Source organism: Cupressus sempervirens, chromosome 3 (genome assembly GCF_028749045.1).
Source record: "Cupressus sempervirens isolate cs-2001-9-10 chromosome 3, ASM2874904v1, whole genome shotgun sequence".
NCBI classification, from domain to species: Eukaryota; Viridiplantae; Streptophyta; class Pinopsida; order Cupressales; family Cupressaceae; genus Cupressus; species Cupressus sempervirens.
Genome location: NC_143120.1, coordinates 298886243 through 298909319, shown reverse-complemented (window position 1 = coordinate 298909319; position 23077 = coordinate 298886243). Strand labels below are relative to the sequence as shown.

At 34.2% G+C, this 23077-nt stretch overlaps 1 long non-coding RNA gene across 3 annotated transcripts; it reads left to right on the top strand.

The window, feature by feature from the left end:
* Positions 1–2497: 2497 nt before the first annotated feature.
* On the top strand, positions 2498–22452 carry LOC149566166 (uncharacterized). 3 transcript variants are annotated; one of them, XR_016362130.1, is made up of 4 exons: positions 2498–7104; positions 14414–14494; positions 21854–21932; positions 22088–22452. It is a non-coding gene; the product is annotated as an uncharacterized LOC149566166 (long non-coding RNA). The 3 variants fall into 3 exon arrangements; XR_016362129.1 differs by lacking the exon at positions 2498–7104 and adding an exon at positions 7127–9997; XR_016362128.1 differs by lacking the exon at positions 2498–7104 and having other exon boundaries at positions 10007–14494.
* The last annotated feature ends 625 nt before the right edge of the window (positions 22453–23077 follow it).

Genomic DNA, 23077 nt, shown 5'->3' with positions numbered 1-23077 from the left:
GACAAATTCGAAGACATTCATCTTTTTATTCTTGGAGATTTTCTTTTACAAGATTTTATAAAAGGGCAGGTTAGATGATTGTTCCAATATGGGTATTTAAAGAATATGACCACGATTAAAAACACATAATAAACGTTTTAGTGAGCGATGATGAGAAAGAAACAAAAGAATAGGGAAGCACGGGAAATGCTTTTGTTTTTCCTTATGCATGTAAAGTTTAGTTTACACCCTATTTGGGAAATATCCTTGTCCAGGCATATAAACAGTGAACAATAGGAAACAAAATATGTATATGTATCAAAATGAAATGAAAGGGTTTTAATGACATTCAAGAGACCACCAGACCGAAAGACCAGTTAAGCAGCCTGCTGTAATTTCTCCAGGTTGTTTGTTTTGTTGTGGATTCATATTAGGAAGCTAGCCATCTTGTGTAGTTTGGCCTCTTTGAAAAGTTCCTTCACACTGCTCACCTATAGTCTATCCTTACTCGCTATGAATATCTTCATATGCCACACACTCTTTTACAAAGTATCATTCTGTTACCACCAATCTTTTGCTACAGACAGTACATATTCTCTCTTCCCATCTTTTCTTTTGGACCTTCCATCTACCAGTTTTGCATCGTAAATGATGAGAGCCGGTCCTTAATTGAGCAATTAAAATCTTGGTCTTTCCTTTAGTTGCCGATCCTAGTATATTCTTTATCCCCATGTTCCTCTGTGATTAAATTCTTTGATATAATATTATTTTCAACTACCTATCAGATTTGTCCACAAGGCAGTGAATTTCTCTAACACCCATTTCTTTATTTCTATATTGGTGTTTGGTCACTCCTGAGGGTTAATGTTCCATTTGTTCAACCACTTGCTATTTTGTTTCTTCCATGTTTTTTTCCTCCATTTTAGCTCCTCATCAGCCACCAATGTAGGCCAGCAATGTTTATCCATATTTCTCACTTTTTTAACATAGCTTAGCAATCATATAATAGCCGAAGTCTCAATTGGGAACATGCCTGCCTCTGCCAAAAGAATCTCATAAGGAACTGTTGACTTGACCTTGCAGTTAGAAAAAGTCTATCATATTAACTCATTAGATGCAAAATAGGGTAAGTAGCCTCAATGGATACAGATTAGATTTATATTTAAATGCACCATGCTTGCTTAGTTGGTCCACTATGTCCATATCAGAACAACTAGCATGTCTAGCCAGGTGCAATTGTTTGCGAGCATTAAAACTGTTTGCTCTTCTAACACTAAGGTTTCAATGAAACTTGCCTTTCAGTTAACATTTTTGGAGACATTGTTTATAAGAAACAGTTTCCTGTTGTTTTTTACTATGTTAATAAAGGTTGCTTATTTTTAAATATATAACTATAAAATGAGTTGTTGTTTCTGCATATAGTTTACCCATTGCTGGACTCATATATTCATAACAACAAGATGGTTAGGGAAGCCTGGAGAGGGCTGTGATTGCGGACACCTAAATAATAAAAGCATGAAATAAAAAATAACAGATTTAAAATTTCTAATGGAACACAAATTACACTAGCAATGCTTAAACTTTCAATATCTGTCTATAGTGGGGCCTTAAGAACTTGAAGTTTAGGCTATGGTCACATTGAGGGGGTTTCTAGAATTTGTAAACAGGAGCTAGTAAGAAAAATTAGCAGCCTAGTTTAAAGCAAGAGACCTCATGTTTTTCAATTATCCCTATTATTAAAATTTAAATGAAAAAGAAGAAGCTTTAATGAGAAAAAGTTAGCAACTAGATAATACTGGAGGAATCTTTCAGGCCCCCTTCCTGCTGCGCTCTAAAAATATGCAGCTATAAATGTCTACCTAAAATCTTCAAGGACCTGATTCATTTTAATCATGTAGTTGCATTTTTTAAATACCAAAGGACTGCCTGCAAAGTGTAAAAGAGAGCCCCAAGTGCCTTCCACGGGACCATTTACATAGTATCCAACCTAATGTGATCGATTATTTCATGTTCATAATTTAATGTTTTCACACTCTAGCATACTAAATGCATTTTGCAGTCAAATTGACCATCTCCTAGTCCCAATCATTTGTGGGATGTAGTACAACATTTTGCTTTCTTTCCTTTAAATTTTTTGATAAAATATAATAAGAAGCTAAGTTTTATAAAGGGAAAGATGAACTGTGGGAAATGTTGATACTATGACTGTTATTTTTGGAGTCCATGTTTCTCAATGATGACTTCAGTGCTGTAAATGTTCTAGAATTAATTTGTTTTTGAGATATCCATTTCTCAAAAATTCCTTGTTATAAGATCTTAGGAAACTTGAGTTACATTCTTAATAGTCTACATCTCATTATTATTGAGCTCATGCCAATTAAAGTGCTGATAAGTATGATTTTAGGGCATTTGTTTTTCATTGAACCATGACTTTAGTGAAAATGTGAATTGTAGTTGTATTTGATATGCTTCTGCTATATACAATGTGTTTTCTATACCCTTGTGCTTACATTTCATGTTATTCATAAGGTATATTGCTAACATTTCTTTCTTGATGACCTTTCGTTATCCAAATCATATTTAGGGTTCCTTTAATGTTTTTAGCTGATCCCCTATAAAGAAGTGCTAAACAAACTTTAGGTCTACAGCCAAATGAGACATACCGTTCAAAAGTATATTAATATAGAATTCATTCATCTTAGGTATTATGTTGCTTATTCAACTACCTTCAATCCAGGGACTTAAGATTTATGCATAAGTTAGAAACCTCATTCATGGATTATATTAAATTATACTGAGAATCATGTTCATTGGAGAATGAATAGCTTCAAATTACTTATCCTATTAAGTCTGTTTTAACAAACATTTACCTTTTGTATTCATAGTCAGAATCTGGCATTAACTCTTTGGAACCAGCTACCTAGTAGCTATGCAACTTTGTACAAGTCTAACTGATGTAATTGGTTTTGTGCTTCTGATGGGAAAATGTTCCCACATTGGCCATAATGATGTAGTTCCAAAGACTTCGATGCAATTTGGAAGAGATTTTAAATAATTCATCTATTAGGAAGGGATTTTATAGCAAAATCTGCTATTACTGGATACCATGTGGTCAGTTTGAGATAAATGATATCCAAACACATCAAACTTAACTTTGTAGGTTTCAATTTTGATTTCTCTGTATTTGTTTTAAGATAATTGTTTTGCAGAGACTTGAATGGAATAGCAAGGATCAAAGATCTAGATGGTACATGGACAACTAGAGCTCAATTTATTGAACATATCCAGGTAGACACATTGACAGCAAATGAAACAGAACTAGCAACAACAGGACTGTTGGATCTTGCTAAGCCTAGATAGGATGTTAAAAATATAGTTTCTCATTCACAAGCATTACCTTTTCTTATTTACACTTCTCGCTGCAGTTGCAAGGTCAATGCAGCTTTAACCTAGGGATTTTGTGTGAGAGAATGTCTATGAACATTTTGCTGGTGGAATGCATACCTCCCCAGCTTGGTTTGCTAAGGTACGGGTTTGTACAAGCTCAAAAACCAGCAGCAAGGGCAATCTATGTAGGATCACACAGTGGTTTGGAAGCAGAACAGGTTGGATACAAAATGCAACAGTTTCTCATTCACAAACATTATATTTACACTTCCCAATTCTGGAGCTACAGTTGCAAGGTCAATGGAGCTTTAACCTAGGGATTTGGTGTGATGAGAATGTCTATGAACATTTTGGTAGTGGGATGCATGCGTCCCCAGCTTGGTTTGCTAGGGTACTGGTTTGTACAAGCTCAAAAACCAGCAGCAAAGGCAATCTTTGTTGGATCACAGGGTGGTTTGGAAGCAGAACAGGTTGGATAAAAATATTTATTACAGAGGGTGTTTTTCATAGTTTGTGAGAACAGGTGCAACTCAAATACACACGTGAAAAAGTAGTCAACAACCATTTTACTGATGAATAACAAAAACTGTGCAACAAATCACACACTGATGCAATTCGAAAGACGAATGTGATCTGGAACATATTTTCAGTATAATCTATCAAGGGAAACTTTTATTAGAATACTCCTGTTAGTGGATACCATTTGGTTAATTTATAGTGAATAATACCCAAAGACATCAAATTTAACTATGCCTGTCTCAGTATTCTTTTTTGCATGTGTATTTTATGACAATTGTTTTGCAGGGAAAACTTGAATGAAATAGCAGAGAATGAAGATCTTGATGGTATATGGGCAACTGTAGCTCAATTTATTGAACATTTCAAAGTCAATGCATCTACATCTTTTGAAAAGATCTGGCAATAAAATGATTTTTGGATCTAATTAATGATGCATTTTCAAATACCTTGATACGATTTGAAACATCTTTTTCAATAATTCATCTATCAAGGAAGAGTTCTATAACAGATATTACAGGACACCATTTGATCAGTTTGAGATAAGTGATACCCAGAGACATCAAATTGTACTTTACTGATTTCAATTTTTGTATATTTTGTTTTAAGATAATGTTTTACAAAGACTAATGGAATGGAAGGGATGGAAGATCTGGATGGTATATGAGCAACTATAGCTTAATTTATTGAGCATTTGCAGGTAAACACATCTACAACAAATGAAAAGGTGTGGCAACAGAAGGGTTTGCTAAGTCTAGATAGGATGTAAAAATGCAACAGATTTGCATTCACAAGCAATACCTTGATCATTTAAACTTCTCTAGACTGGAGCTTGAACTGCTAGAGTCTGGGTTTTTAGAAGCCTAGAAACCATCACCAAAGGCACTCTATGTAGGATCAGATGGTTGTTCCATACCAGAGTAGGTTCAAATGAAAATATTTGTGACTGATGGTGTTATTCCTGGTTTTTGGGAGCAGGTGCAATTCAGGTACAAGCATGAAAAAGTACTCAATGGCAATTTTGCTGGATAATAATGAAGTTTGTGCAATAGTTCATACAGTAGCCATAATGATGTAGTTAAAAAAACCTTGATGTGATATGGAACTTATTTTTGTTAAATGATCTATCCTGGGAGAATTTTATAGCAAATAGAGCTAATGCTGGATACCATTTTCAAATACCTTGACACGATTTGAAACATCTTTTTCAATAATTCATCTATCAGGGAAGAGTTCTATAGCATATATTACAGGACACCATTTGATCAGTTTGAGATAAGTGATACCCAGAGACATCAAATTGTACTTTACTAATTTCAATTTTTTTTTTTTTGTATATTTTCTTTTAAGATAATGTTTTACAGAGACTAATGGAATGGCAGGGATGGAAGATCTGGATGGTATATGAGCAACTATAGCTTAATTTATTGAGCATTTACAGTTAAACACATCTACAACAAATGAAAAGGTGTCGCAACAGAAGGGTTTGCTAAGTCTAGATAGGATGTAAAAATGCAACAGATTCATATTCACAAGCAATACCTTGATCATTTAAACTTCTCTAGACTGGAGCTTGAACTGCTAGAGCTTGGGTCTTTAGAAGCCTAGAAACCATCACCAAAGGCACTCTCTGCAGGATCAGATGGTTGTTCCGTACCAGAGCAGGTTCAGATGAAAATATTTGTGACTGATGGTGTTATTCCTTGTTTTTGGGAGCAGGTGCAATTCAGGTACAAGCATGAAAAAGTACTCAATGGCAATTTTACTGGATAATAACAAAGTTTGTGCAATAGTTTATACAGTAGCCATAATGATGTAGTTAAAAAGACCTTGATGTGATATGGAACTTATTTTTGTTAAATGATCTATCCTGGGAGAATTTTATAGCAAATAGAGTTAATGCTGGATACCATTTTCAAAGACCTTGACACGATTTGAAACATCTTTTTCAATAATTCATCTATCAGGGAAGAGTTCTATAGCAGATATTACAGGACACCATTTGATTAGTTTGAGATAAGTGATACCCAGAGACATCAAATTGTACTTTACTGATTTCAATTTTTTTAGTTTTGCATATTTTGTTTTAAGATAATGTTTTACAGAGACTAATGGAATGACAGGGATGGAAGATCTGGATGGTATATGAGCAACTATAGTTTAATTTATTGAGCATTTGCAGGTAAACACATCTACAACAAATGAAAAGGTGTGGCAACAGAAGGGTTTCCTAAGTCTACATAGGATGTAAAAATGCAACAGATTCGCATTCACAAGCAATACCTTGATCATTTAAACTTCTCTAGACTGGAGCTTGAACTGCTAGAGTTTGGGTCTTTAGAAGCCTAGAAACCATCACCAAAGGCACTCTATGCAGGATCAAATGGTTGTTCCGTACCAGAGCAGGTTCAGATGAAAATATTTGTGACTGATGGTGTTATTCGTGGTTTTTGGGAGTAGGTGCAATTCAGGTACAAGCATGAAAAAGTACTCAATGGCAATTTTACTGGATAATAACGAAGTTTGTGCAATAGTTCATACAGTAGCCATAATGATGTAGTTAAAAAGACCTTGATGTGATATGGAACTTAGTTTTGTTAAATGATCTATCCTGGGAGAATTTAGAGCAAATAGAGCTAATGCTGGATACCATTTGGATACCATTTTCAAATACCTTGACACGATTTGAAACATCTTTTTCAATAATTCATCTATCAGGGAAGAGTTCTATAGCAGAGATTACAGGACACCATTTGATAAGTTTGAGATAAGTGATACCCAGAGACATCAAATTGTACTTCATTGATTTCAATTTTTTTTTTTTTGTATATTTTCTTTTAAGATAATGTTTTACAGAGACTAATGGAATGGTAGGGATGGAAGATCTGGATGGTATATGAGCAACTATAGCTTAATTTATTGAGCATTTGCAGGTAAACACATCTACAACAAATGAAAAGGTGTGGCAACAGAAGGGTTTGCTAAGTCTAGATAGGATGTAAAAATGCAACAGATTCGCATTCACAAGCAACACCTTGATCATTTAAACTTCTCTAGACTGGAGCTTGAACTGCTAGAGTCTGGGTCTTTAGAAGCCTAGAAACCATCACCAAAGGCACTCTATGCAGGATCAGATGGTTGTTCCGTACCAGAGCAGGTTCAGATGAAAATATTTGTGACTGATGGTGTTATTCCTTGTTTTTGGGAGCAGGTGCAATTCAGGTACAAGCATGAAAAAGTACTCAATGGCAATTTTACTGGATAATAATGAAGTTTGTGCAATAGTTCATATAGTAGCCATAATGATGTAGTTAAAAAGACCTTGATGTGATATGGAACTTATTTTTGTTAAATGATCTATCCTGGGAGAATTTTATAGCAAATAGAGCTAATGCTGGATACCATTTGGATACCATTTTCAAATACCTTGACACGATTTGAAACATCTTTTTCAATAATTCATCTATCAGGGAAGAGTTCTATAGCAGATATTATAGGACACCATTTGATCAGTTTGAGATAAGTGATACCCAGAGACATCAAATTGTACTTTACTGATTTCAATTTTTTTTTTTTTGTATATTTTGTCTTAAGATAATGTTTTACAGAGACTAATGGAATGGCAGAGATGGAAGATCTGGATGGTATATGAGCAGCTATAGCTTAATTTATTGAGCATTTGCAGGTAAACACATCTACAACAAATGAAAAGGTGTGGCAACAGAAGGGTTTCCTAAGTCTAGATAGGATGTAAAAATGCATCAGATTCGCATTCACAAGCAATACCTTGATCATTTAAACTTCTCTAGACTGGAGCTTGAACTGATAGAGTCTGGGTCTTTAGAAGCCTAGAAACCATCACCAAAGGCACTCTAGGTAGGATCAGATGGTTGTTCTGTACCAGAGCAGGTTCAGATGAAAATATTTGTGACTGATGGTGTTATTCCTTGTTTTTGGGAGCAGGTACAATTCAGGTACAAGCATGAAAAAGTACTCAATGGCAATTTTACTGGATAATAACGAAGTTTGTGCAATAGTTCATACAGTAGCCATAATGATGTAGTTAAAAAGACCTTGATGTGATATGGAACTTATTTTTGTTAAATGATCTATCCTGGGAGAATTTTATAGCAAATAGAGCTAATCCTAGATACCATTTGGATACCATTTTCAAATACCTTGACACGATTTGAAACATCTTTTTCAATAATTCATCTATCAGGGAAGAGTTCTATAGTAGATATTACAGGACACCATTTGATCAGTTTGAGATAAGTGATAACCAGAGACATCAAATTGTACTTTACTGATTTCAAATTATTTTTTTTGTATATTTTGTTTTAAGATAATGTTTTACAGAGACTAATGGAATGGCAGGGATGGAAGATCTGGATGGTATATGAGCAACTATAGCTTAATTTATTGAGCATTTGCAGGTAAACACATCTACAACAAATGAAAAGGTGTGGCAACAGAAGGGTTTGCTAAGTCTAGATAGGATGTAAAAATGCAACAGATTCGCATTCACAAGCAATACCTTGATCATGTAAACTTCTCTAGACTAGAGCTTGAACTGCTAGAGTCTGGGTCTTTAGAAGCCTAGAAACCATCACCAAAGGCACTCTATGTAGGATCAGATGGTTGTTCCGTACCAGAGCAGGTTCAGATGAAAATATTTGTGACTGATGGTGTTATTCCTGGTTTTTGGGAGCAGGTGCAATTCAGGTACAGGCATGAAAAAGTACTCAATGGCAATTTTACTGGATAATAACGAAGTTTGTGCAATAGTTCATACAGTAGCCATAATGATGTAGTTAAAAAGACCTTGATGTGATATGGAACATATTTTTGTTAAATGATCTATCCTGGGAGAATTTTATAGCAAATAGAGCTAATACTGGATACCATTTGGTCAGTTTGAGATAAATGATATCTGGAAACATCAAATATAACTTTACAACCTTACAGGTATGAATTTTTTATTTTTGTATATTTTCTCTACGATAATGTTTTGCAGAGACTTGATTGGAATAGCAAGGTTGGAAGATCTAGATGATATATGAGCAACACTAGCTCAATTTATTGAGAATTTCCAGGTAAGTCAAACACATCCACAACAAATGAAAAAGAGCTTGGCTGCGGCAAGACTGTTGGATCTTCCTATGTCTAAGGATGTGAAAATGCATTAGGTTCTTATTCACAAGCAATACCTTTGCTCATTCACACTTCTCAAATCTGGAGCTTGGACTGCTAGGCCAACAACAATCTATGAAGGAGGTTTTTCGTAGTTTGTGGAAGCAGGTGTATCTCAGCTACAAGCATGAAAAAGAAGTCAATGAACATCTTGCTGGATTATAATAAATTATGTGCAACTATTTACCTACTAGCTATAATGATGCAATTGAAAAGACCTTGATGTGATCTGGAACTTGTTCTTAGTAATTATCTATCAGGGAAAATTGTTGTAGGTAATACTCCTATATCTGCAGAGAAGACCTGAATGAAGCTTGAACTGCTAGGGTCTTGGTCTGTAGAAGCTTAGAAACAATCAACAGTCTATGCAGGACCACATGTTGGTTTGGTATCAAAGCAGGTTGCGATGAAGATATTCATTAGTAAGGGTGACACCACTAATTTAGAACAACAATCTTACACCCAACAGAATGTAAGCTTTTAAATAAAGTTCCTTAAAAGTCACAAATGCAACCTATGCATATTTTCCAAAACTATCATCACCATTCCAAAAAATCAATAGCCAAGATAATTTTCTCTGTCAATGGCAGCCTCCTCTTGTATGAATAACAAAACTGGCAAAGAAAACTTTATGGGTTATACTTATTTTTTCTCAATCCTATTCATCAATTCTCAAATATAAGATATGACAATTCAATTCAACATTTAAAAGAGTTAACCACTTGTTAAAATTTTACAAAATTCAGTACATTGAATCTTGATTACAAATTCTGTATGTTTTATCTGATGCATATTTCTTATGCTTTTGGTGTACGCAGATGGTCTGATCTTAGTTGCTAATGTTCAAAGATTTGTACAATGCATGGAGTGAATCCTGTAAATGTTTTTTGCTACAATTCAATATTGACAGGGCAAGGCAATGGTGAGTGGAACTAAACAAGACGATTGTAAAGTCCCATTTGCAGGAAAGAATTTTGAAAACGCAATTACCTTATAATATCCAAGGCAAGGAATTTTAGCTAATTATAAATTGACTGTTGCATAGTAAAAAGAATAATAAGCAAAATAAGCACAGGAGCATATCCTTATGGAATTAAAAAAGGAAATTTTCCTACAGACCCCTGGTTAAATTAATAAATTTACATATTCTCCATAATACTGCAGGTTCAAACACATTGACGTGGTCAGGAACATAATTTTTCATAAGTACCTATCAGGGAAATAATGAAATATTGCTACTAATCGATAAATGATACTAAGGTCCGGCTCTAGAGAAGCTCATAACCAACAACACAGACAATCTTATGCAGTATCACAGTCGAGTAGGATGGGATGAAAATATTTATGACTGAGGGTGTTATATCTAGTTTAAGAGAGCAGCTGCAACTCAGTACACATGTGAAAAGTAGTAAATAACCATCTTACTGCAGCTTTACAAAATTTGCGTAGTAATGTACTTCACTCCCTATGATGATGAATCCCTAGTTTATGAGACTTCGGGTATATATTTTTATAATTTATCAAGCAGGGAAGATTTTTATCAAAAGTGTTGCTATTATTTGGTTAGTTTGAGATAATTGATACCCAAAGTCATTAAATCTAACTTTGCAAGTTTTAACTCTCTCTCTATATCTGTCTCTGTGTGTGTGTGTGTGTGTGTGAATTAGTTTGCAGAGACTTAAATGGAATAGCAGAGATGGAAGGTGTAGATCGTATATGAGCATCTATAGTTCATTTTATTGAGCATTTCCAGGTAAGCACATGCACATCAATTCAAAAAAGGAATGGGAACAAAAGGATTAAAAGATCTTGCCAGGTCTGGAAAGGATGAAAAAGATGCAATTGCTTCTCAGACACAAGCATTGCCTTTGCCATAATGATGCTGTTTTAAACACATTGATGTGATCAGGAATGCAACATTTTATAATTTACCTATCAGGGGGATTAAGGAAATATTGCTACTAATTGATACTACTTGGTCATTTTGAGATAAATGATACGAAGCTATGGGTCTGTAGAAGCTCATAACCAACAACATAGACAATCTTTTGCAGTATCGCAATAGAGCAGGATGGGATGAAGATACAGTCTTGGTTTCAGCCTTAGCTTTTTATGCATTACAACTATTAATTTGGTCCAACTGACAGCTGGTTAGAACTGTAGTCTGGAAGATTGACAATTACGATAAAATTTATGGTATAAATTAAGTCTCTCTATATGGAGCACCAATTCATCCTGCAAATTTACATTTGGTAATGACCATCCGGAGCAAGAGAAGTGAGTTGCGGTGACTTTATAAAGCTTTGATTAACTATATTCTTTGATTGAAATCTAAGCATTAAGATGGGAATGCATAACTGTTAGTGATATTGTCTAGTTGTCTAGGTTTGATGAATGTGAAATATCACATCCTTTGGAAAGATGACTAAAGAGATATTTTTGTGAGTTTAACTTTACAATATTGAACATTGTTTTGTTTGGTTGGTGAGAATGGACTTTTCGTAATTTACAAAATTTTTTCACATTAAAAATAGAATTTTCATTTGGCCTTTGATTTTCTTCACGAAAGAAGAAAGACTTCAGAGTTAACATGTTGGTAACTTGGTTCGAGGATGTATGAGGTCCTTTGTTTTGACTTCTAAGGTTTCGGTTTGGAAAGGCATAGAAATCAGCAACAAAGGCAATTAAGCAGGATGACACCGGTGGTTTGTTATCATAGCAGGGTTGGACGAACAATTCTGTGATGGATAGCATTATCCTAAGTTTGTATTAGCAATCACATTTCAAGTACAAGCACGGAAAAGTAGTCAAAAATCATCTTATTAAAGCATTACGGAATTTGCGCAATAATTCACCACTGGTCATAATGATGCAGGTCTGAAGACAGTTAAGGGAGATTTTTACAGGATATACTTATGTTAGTGTATCTCAATCTGTTATTGTAAGAGAAATGATTCCCAAAGACATCAAATTTAAGTTTACAGGTTTCAATTTTCTTTTTCTATTTATATAATTTTCAATATAATTGTTTTTCAGAGTCTGGATTGAAACTGTAGGGATGGAATATCTAGATGCTGCATGGAAAAACTGTAGCTCATTTTATTGAGCATTTCCACGTAAAAAGATGCACATCAATTCTGAAAATAGGAAGAAGCTAATTATTGATTTTTTGTTAGGTTTAAAATGAATGAAACAGATGCAATTGGGTCTCACAAGCAATACCTTTACTTATTGTACTTCTCAAGCCTGAAAATACAGTTGGACAGGTCAATGCTGCTGGGGGATTCTATGCAATTAGGACTTGAGTGAAAGCATAACTAAGGTTAAGCATGCCTTGAATGCTCAGAGTAGTATGGTTTAGATCTTGAGAAGCTTAGAAACAAGAAGCAACAGTTCAGATCTTGGGTTGAAGATGTACGTATAACCAAGGGTGTTATTCCTAGTTTGGGTAAGGAAGTATAAGCATGAAAAAGTAGTCAATGATAGTCTTACATGACCATTCAACAATTTGTGCAATAACCAATACAATCACTATAATAATTCAGTTTCAAAGAAATCGATATGATATGGAACATATTACTTATAATATACCTACTTGGGGAAAAACTTACTGGAAATATTGATATTGTTGGATACCACCTGGCTAGTCTGTGTCATGTCCCTGACATGAAGGATTTCTAGACAACTATTATTCATCAGAAATCTGTCTTGAAAGACTTAAGACATTTTTGAACCTAATATGCTATAACAGAAGAAATCTCACAGCAAAAGCATGTCATCAGAGAGGCTGGTATAATATACAATATTCAATAGACTGGTAGGACTAAGAAAAAGGGTGTTAAACTCTTTAGTTAATCGATTTATTACAGCACGTGAATAATAAGTAGAAATTGATGATAAGAGTAACAGTGACCTATACAAAGTCAGCAGTGCTCAGAATTAAAACAATGATATGATAATAATGCAGCGATCCTATTAAGATCAATCATTCGTCAAGGTGAAGTTACATATAACAAACATCGGTTACAAGCAACAACCTGTCTAATTATGAAATACTAATATGATGAACATTCACCACTCTGCAAAGAGACATAACTGTAGAAGGAGACATGTCTCCAGGATGAGGGTTATAGGTAGACCTAAAGCATCAAATGAGAGAGGAGGAATCAAATCATAAGAAAGGCAGCAGAACAGGCAGTTCTATTATCCAACCAAAAACAAGGAGATGCCATTGCTCAGAAAAAAATCTTATTTATAAGGTTTCACGTTTTCTGCAGAACACATTCACAGAGTGGCCAAACTATCAATACATCACTTGAAGGACATCGGTACATAAACTGGAAGAAGAAAGGAATTCATCATTCTAAAAAACAAACATACAACAGATATGTTAATACCCACACTTTAAGCATTGGTAATGGTGCTCCTTGCATAATCACCACCCAAGGAAATAATTAGTTATATGGATACATGCAAATGGAAATAGACATGTTGGTTCCGTACAACCCCTAATTACATATTAAAGAGAAGTCTTTCAATCATTTAAAGGAAGGAATAGAGATCATTTTTATATACTTTGCACACTAAGTGCTCTCAAAGGCTTATAGCAGAATAGAAAGGCACTAGTAATGTACCATTGGCAAGTAATATGATCAAAAGAGCATAGAATAAAAACAGCATCATTCCAAGACATCGCCTAAGAAGGAAATGGGAACAAAAGGATTATCAGATCTTTGTAGGAATAAAAGAATTTGGAAGATGCAGGTGGTTCTCAGCAAGCAATGCCTTTACATTTTACACTCCTTAAGTCTGATATTATAGTTGTAAATGTCAATGCAGTGTTAAGCTTAGGGATTATGTGTGATGAGGATGTAAAGAGAAAGCATAGTTACTATGATTTATACGTTCATGGTTTGGACTGGTAAGGTCTAGGTACCGAGAGGCTCAGAAAGGAGTAAAGGAAATTTATGTAGATTCACATGGCAGATTGGTATCAAAGCAGGTAAGGCTGAAGTTATTGTTCAGATGGTTATTCCTAGATTTTGGGAGCAAGTACAAACATGAAAAAGTAGTCCCTGATCATGTTACTTGAGCACTTCATTTGTACACAATCAGGTCATTGGCCATGTTGATGCCATTTAAAAAACATTGATATGATATGGAACATATTATTTATAATTTATCTACTTGGATTTTTTTGGAAGAAATATTAATATGATTGGATACTATTTGGTCAGTCTAAGATAAATGATAACCAAAGACATCACATTTAAATTTGCAGGCTTCAAATTTCTTTTTGTTTATATTTATTGTTTGCTTTAATATGATTTTTTTGTAGAGACTTGGATGGATCGGCAGGGATGGAAGATCCTAATGATGGTGTAGTGCAACTCTAGCTCACTTTATTGAGCATTACCAGGTAAACACATCCACATAAATTGAAAAGAGCATATAAGGTGATGTGTATTGTAGCCCCTCTATTCTTCTATTTTTGCAAGGGGCTTTAAGTAGACATTCAATAAAAACTTACATGGTTCACAATGTAGTAGTCCATTAAAGGTATTTGTAAAATTGAGAAGTAAAAGGTTCATCTGCTTAACAATTTTAAACTGACCTTGTCCATTTATATTGATCCTGTTACAAATTTGCCATTATACTTATTCATGGTTGCTTGGAATCCATATGTTCATAGAATGTAGCTGGTTTGTTACGATTCACTCAACTTTTTGTGGTTCTATTTTTATGATCCATCCCTAATACAAGAGGAAAATGGAAATTTTGTGAAGATAATTATATCCCTTCTTAAGATTCAAATTCTCTCTTTTTTTAGCAAAAAGTTGGAAGTGATGATAGTGCAGCAATCCTATTAACTGCAATCATTTGTCAAGGAGCAGTTACATATAGAAAACATTAGTTACAAGAAGCAATCTATGTAGTTAGGAAATAATGATAGAATTAACATGCACCACAGCCAAAAGAGACATGAATGCATGAGACATGTATTTCCATTTCCAAGACGAGGGTTATAAGAACACCTAGTCCATAAAATCAGAAGAAAGGCAGGAGAATGGGCAGTTCAATTATCCAAACACAAGCACAGTTTAAGGAGGACATGTCATTGCTCAGAAAATGTCTTATAAGGCTTCTGGTTTTCTGCAGACCATGTTCACTGACCAGCAACTTATCACTACATCACTTGAAAAGCATCAATGCACACTCTTAAAGAAGGCAGTAATTCATAATTCTAAGATAGGCACATAGAACAAATATATTAATACTTACAGTTAGGCATTGGTAATGGCACTCCTTGCAATCTCAACTGAAGGAGAGAACCAAATGTTTAGTTCATGGATAAGGTGCAAATGGAAAGAGACTTGTCTGTTTAATTTATCCACTCAATACATATTAAAGAGAAGTCTTTCAATCATTCAAAGGCAGGGATAGAGATTGATTTATATAAATTGTAAACTAAACACTCTTAAAGCGTTATAGCAGAATAGAAACGTACCAGTGATCCACCATTGGCTAGTAACAAGATTACTTAAGCATATAATCAAAACAACATCATTCCAAGATATCACCTAAGCAGGAAGAAAGCATATCAGATACAACGACAAAATATATACATGGAAAATAGACTGGAATTGCATTTCATCCAAAATATATGGGAAATCTCTCTATCATACCAGATTGAATTATACATGATTTCATATCACTTCTGCATCCAAACCCTCAAGGACTGATTCTCAATTATATCAGAATTTAGTGCATTTTCAGATCTTCAATTATATTGGACTTGTTAGCCAATTGTTAAAATTTTATAAATTCAGCACATTGAATCTTGATCATGGACTCTACATGTTTTAAACTTATATTTGATGCATTTTTCTCATGCTTTTGGTGTATGCAGATGGTATGATCTTAGTTGCTAATAATAGAAAAAATATTCAAAGGATAGTACAATGCATGGAATGATTCTTGTAAATCTCCTGTGTTGCAATTCAATGTCAACAGGGAAACGTAATGGTGAGGGAACTAAACCAGAAAATTTTGAAGTCTCTTTTGTATGAAAAAAATTTGAACATGCAATTACCTTCTAATACGAGGCAAGTAATGTTAGTTAATTACAAATGGATTGCTTGCAAAGCAAAAGGAACAATAGGTTGTTTGCAGGAAATACTTTCCATACAAAATAAGCACAGGATCATATTCTTATGGAATTAATTATTAAAAACAAAGGTAAATTTTTTGAAGAGTCTTGGTTACAGAATTTCTAAAGGCTTTGAATTACTTACAGAAAATAGTGATCGATGAAAGAGCTACATACAAAGAAAACTAGTATTTTCAATGAACAGAGTTACCTTTGCTCATTACACTTGTCATTTCTGAACATACAGTTAAAAAGATCAATGCAGCTTTAAACCCTAGGGATTCTTTTGTTATAAGGAGGACTTGAGAGTGAGTGTTGCTCGGAGGATGCACACCTCCTTTTCTTGCACTGAAGGTCTGCATGTGCATAAACCCTGAAAGTAATTGCAAGGGGAACCTATTTACAATCACGTGGTGGTTTAGTAGCAGAGCTCATTGAGCTGAAATATATATGACTAAGTGTGTTTTTAGAACTTATCTAGCTGGGGAGATTTTTATTAGATCCATTGTTATTATTTGGTCAGTTTGACATAATTGACATCCAAAGACATCAACTTTAACATTGTAGCTCGCTCTCTCTCTCTCTCTCTCACACACACACACACACACACTCTCACTCTCTCATTCTGTGTGTGTGTGTGTGTGTGTGTGTGTGTGTGTGTGTATACATATTTAAGATAACTATTTCGCAAAGAATCAAATGGAATAGTAAGGTCAGAAGGACTATATGATATTTGGACAACTATAGCTCATTTTATTGAGCATGCACATTAGTTGAAAAGGAAATGGGAACAAAAGCATTATTATATCTTCATAGCTTTAAAAGGATGTAGAAGATGCAGGTGGTTCTCAGACAAGCAATACCTTTACATTTTACACTTCTCAAGTCTTAAAATAATAGTTGTAAATGTCAATGCGGCATTAAGCTCAGGGATTCTGAGTGATGAGATGTAAAAGTGAAAGCATAGCTACTACAATGCATAGGTCCACAATTTTGACTGGTAAGGTACAGATACCAAGAAATTTAGGGAGTAAAGTCAATTTACATGGTGGTTTAGTAGCAGAGCAGGTTGGCTTGTACTTATGACAGAGATTGTTATTCCTAGTTTTTTGGAGCATGTACAAGCATGAAAAAGTATTCACTCGAATGGAATAGTTGGGTTAGAAGGTCTACATGGTATATGGGCAACTGTAGCTTATTTTATTGAGCATTTCTAGGTAAACACATGCACATCAATTGAAAAGGAAATTGGAACAAAAGTATTCTCAAATCTTAATAGCTATAAAAATATGTCAAAGATGCAGGTGGTTCTCAGACAAGAAATACCTTTACATTTTACAATTCTTGAGTATGAAATTATTGTTGCAGCTTTAAGCTTAGGGATTCTTTGTGATGAGGATGTAATAGTGAAAGTGTAGCTACTATGATGCATATGCCCACAATTTAGACTGGTAATGTCTACGTGCCAAGATGCTTAGAAACAAGTAAACACAATTTATGCAGGATCACATGGTGGTTTGGTAGCAGTGCAGGTTGGGTTGAACTTATGACTGAGGTTGTTATTCCTAGTTTTTGGGAGAAGGTAGAAGCATGAAAAAGTAGTCACAGATCATCTTACTTATGCAGTACAAATTTTGTGCAATAATCATCGCATTGACCATGCTGATTCAGTTTGAAAGAGATTGATATGATATGGAGCATACTATTTGTATTTTATCTACCCAGGGATTTTTTTGAAGGAAATAATGATATGATTTGATATAGTATCATCAATTACACCTTAGGTACAAGCATGAAAAAGTAAATGATTATTTTATTAGAGCATTACAGAATTATTCCATAGTTCAACTGGTCATAGTTATGCAGTTCTGAAGACAATTGAGGGAGATTTTTACTGGAAATACTTTTGTTAGTGGATGGAATTCTATTATTGTAAGTGAAATGATACCCAAAGACATCAAATTTATCTCTCTCTCTCTCTCTCTCTCTCTCTCTAGATAGATAGATAGATAGGTAGATATAGATATAGATATAGATATAGACAGATATATACTTTTTAAGCTAATTGTTTTGCAGAGTCTCTATGAAACTGTAGGGATGGAAGATTGACATTGTGTATAAGCAACTATAGCTCATTAGCCTCATTATATTGAGAATTTCTAGGTTAATACATGCACATCAATTGTAAGAAATTGGGAAGAAACACATTGGATATCGTTAGGTTTAGAAACAATGAAACAGATGCAATTGTTTCTAACTCACATGCAATACCTTTACTTATTACACTTCTCATGTCTGAAACTATAGTAGGACAGGTCAATGTCACTTTAAACTTGGGGATTCTGTGTGATTAGGACTCAAGACTAAAAGCATTTCTATGGCTATGCATACTTTGATTGCTCAGATTGGTAAGGTTCAGATATTGAGAAGATTAGAAACAAGCAGCAAAGGCAATTTATGTAGGACCACATGATGGTTTCGGAGCAGAGCATGCTAGGTTGAAGATATATGTATGACCAAGGGTGTTATTCCTAGTTTGTGTAAGCAAGTACAAGCATGGAAAAGTAGTCAATGATCATCTTACTTGACGGTTAAACAATTTGCACACAATAATCCATACAATTTCATAATGATGCAGTTCCAAAGACATTGATATGATATGGAACATATATATTTATAATATTGCCATAATTGGATACTGCCTGGCTAGTTTGTGTCATGTCTAAATAACTATTGTTCATCAGAAATCGTCAGAGAAAAAGCACATCATCAGAGAGGCCAGTATAATATGCAATATTCGATAGACTGATATGACTAAGAAACAAGGTGGCAAACTCTAGAGATAATCAATTTATTCCAGAACATGAATAATAATTAGAAATCGATGATACGAGTAACAAAAATCTGTATAAGCTCAGCAGTGGTCAGAGTCAAAACCAAAGATCTGATAATAATGTAGTGATCCTATAGAGAGAAATCGTGCATCAAGGAGCAGCACATATAACAAACATTAGTTACAAGCAGCAACCTGTTTAGTTAGGAAATACTAATACAATGAACAGGCACAACTCTGCAAATAGACATAACCGTAGAAGGAGACATTTCTTTCCATTTACAAGATGAGGTTTATAGGTATACCTAAGACAGAAAATGAGTGAGGGGGAATTGAATCGTAAGAAAGGCAACAGAACAAGCAGTTCTATCGACCCAACACTAGCAAGGAGATGTCAATGCTTATAAAACATCTTATTTATAAGGCTTCATGTTTTGCAGAACACATTCATGTGACAGAAAACCCATCATTACATCAATTGAAGAGCATTGATCCATATACTTGAAAAATAATGATCAGGATTCTGTAAAAACTCAGCAATGCCCAGATATAAAACAACAATCTATCAATATTGGAGCGATCCTAATAGGAGGTATCACTCGTCAGAGAGCAGTTACATATAACAAACGTTACTTGAGAAGCGATCTATTTACGTATGAAATGGCAATACACTGAACATGCACTTTGCCCGAAAGAGACAACTGTAGATGGACACATCTTTCCATTTCCAAGACGAGGGTTATAGTATACCTAAGGCATCAAGATCAAGAGGAAGAGGGGGAATGAAATTGTAAGAAAGGTAGGAGAATATGCAATTCTATCATCCAAACACAAACAAAGAGATGTTGTTGCTTCAACATCTTATTTATAAGGCTTCATGTTTTCCACAGAACAAATTTACGAGCAGCAAACCTATCATTAAATTAATGGAAGAGTATCGACACTTGAAGAAGGCAGCAATTCATCATTCTAAAACACATACATACAATAGAATACTTATTAAATGTTCGTTATGGCACTCCTTTCATAATTGCTACCCAAGGAGAAGAATAGTTAGTTAACCAAATGATGAGTTACATGGATGAGGTGCAAATGGCAAGAGACATGTTGGTTCGATACAACCTCTCATTATATATTAAAGAAAAGTATTCCAATAATTCAAGGGCTAGAATAGAGATCATTTTTATATTCATTGCAAAGTAATCTACCATTGGCAAGTAATAAGATCACATGAGCACTTAGTAAAAGTGGCATCATTCCAAGATATCCTAAGCAGCAAGAAGGCATATCAGATATAGCAACAATAATATACATGGTAGATCGACTAGAATTGTAATTCATCCAAAATATATTGAAATTCTCTATATCATACCAGATTGGATTTAATAACATTTCCATATCCAAACCCTCAAGGACTAAATTATATCAAAATTTTGGGCATGTTCAGATCGTCTTTATATCAGACATATTAGCCAGTTGTTAATTTTTTAAATTAAACTTGGTACATTGAATCTTGATGATTGATTCCGTATGTTCTATCTGATGCATATTTATTATGCTTTTGGTGTATGTAGATGGTGTGATCTTAGTTGCTAATAACAGACAAAATGATCAAAGATTAGTGCAATGGATGAAGTGATTTATGTACATCTTCTGTGCTACAATTGAATATTACTAGGGCAACGTAATGGTCAGTGGAACACAAGACAATTTTGAAGTCTCTTTTGTAGGAATGAAAATTGAAGATACAATTACCTTTTAATATCCAAGAAATAAATTTTAGCTAATTATAAATGGATTGCTCACATAGAAAAAGGAACAATGGGTGGTTTGGAGGAACGATTGTCCCTACAAAATAAGAAAAAGAGATTATCTTTTATAAAGTTTTGATTAACTAAATTTTGTGCACTAAATTAGAATATTAAGATGGGAATGCATATACGATTGCATGCTATTTGCCCATAATTTGATACCGCTATTTTCTTACAAATCAGCAACAAAAGCAATTAAACAGGATGACATGGTGGTTTGTTATATATCAGTTCTGGATGAACATATTTGTGACCAAGAGTATTAGTCTAAGTTTTTTCCAAGCAATTACCCCTCGTGTACAAGCACTGAAAAGTAGTCAATGATCATCTCATTAAAGCATTACAGAATTTGCAGAATAATTCACCACTGGTCACAATAATGTGGTTATGATGAGAATTGCATAAGACTTTTATTGGAAATACTTCTGTTAGTGGATAGCAATCTGTTACTTTAGGAGAATGAAACCCAAAGACATCAAATTCAAATAAGCAAAGGAGATTATCTTTTATAAAGTTTTGATTAACTAAATTTTGTGCTCTAAATCAGAATATTAAGATGGGAATGCATATACGATTGCATGCTATTTGCCCATAATTTGATACCGCTATTTTCTTACAAATCAGCAACAAAAGCAATTAAACAGGATGACATGGTGGTTTGTTATATATCAGTTCTGGATGAACATATTTGTGACCAAGAGTATTATTCTAAGTTTTTTCTGAGCAATTACCCCTCGTGTACAAGCACTGAAAAGTAGTCAATGATCATCTCATTAAAGCATTACAGAATTTGCAGAATAATTCACCACTGGTCACAATGATGTGGTTCTGATGAGAATTGCATAAGACTTTTATTGGAAATAATTCTGTTAGTGGATAGCAATTTGTTACTTTAGGAGAATGAAACCCAAAGACATCAAATTCAAATTTGCAGGTCTCAATAGTGTTTTCTATATATTCACTTTCAAAATAATTGTTTTGCAGTGTAAGGATTGAAACTGTAGGGGTGGAAGATCTAGATTGTGGATGGACGACTATAGCTCATTTTATTGATCATTTTCAGGTAAATACATGCACACTGATTGTAAAAAATTTGTAACAAAATGATATTTAGATTTTGTTGGTTTTAGAAAGAATGAAACATATGCTATTGGCTCTAAGTGGCAATCAATAACTCTACTTATTTCACTTCTCAAGTCTTAAACTGCAATTGGACAGGTCGATGCAACTTTCACCTTGGGGATTCTCTGTGATTAGGACAGAGGAGGAAAAAGTGTTTCTATGGTGATACATACCTTGATTTCTCAGACTGGTAAGGTTTAGATCTCGAGAAGCTTCAAAACAAAACAACGAAGGCAATTTATGCAGCATCACATGATAGTTTAGGAGCAGGGAAGGTTGGGTTAAAGATATATGAATAACTGAGTGTGTTATTCCTAGTTTGTGCGAGTAAGTACGAGCATGAAAAAGTATTCCATGATTGTCTAACTTGACCATTAAACAATTTGTGCATTAATCCATACAATTGCCATAATGATGCAGTTCCAAAGATATTGATATGATATGGAACATATTTTTTATCATTTTACTACTTGAGAAGTTTTTTATTAATGGAAATATTGCTATAATTGGATACCACCTAACCCGTTTGTGTCATGTCCCTGACATGAGGAATTTCCAGATAACTATCATTCATCAAAAAACTATCTTTAAGACTACAGTTTTCTGGAAACTAATATCCTATAGCAGAAGGAATCTCACAGAAAAAGTGCGTCATCAAAGAGGCTAGTATAATATGCAATATTTGATAGACTGGTTTGACTAGGAAAAGAACCGGAAAAGTCTGGAGATAATCACTTTATTACAGCACATTTTAATAATAATCAAAAATCAATGATAAGAGTAACAGCAATTTGTATAAATTTGCAATGCTCACAATTAAAGCAACAATCTGATAATAATGTAGCGATCCTATTGAGAGAAATTGCTTTTCAAGGAGCAGTTACATATTTGCAAACATTAGTTACAAGCAGCAACCTGTTTAGTTAGGAAATAATGATAGAATGAACATGTACCACAGCCAAAAGAGACATGACTGTAGAAGGATGCATGTTTTTTCATTTACAAGATGAGGTTTATAAGAACAACTAATGCATCAAATCATAAGAAAGGCAAGAGAATGTACAGTTCAATTATCCAAACACAAGC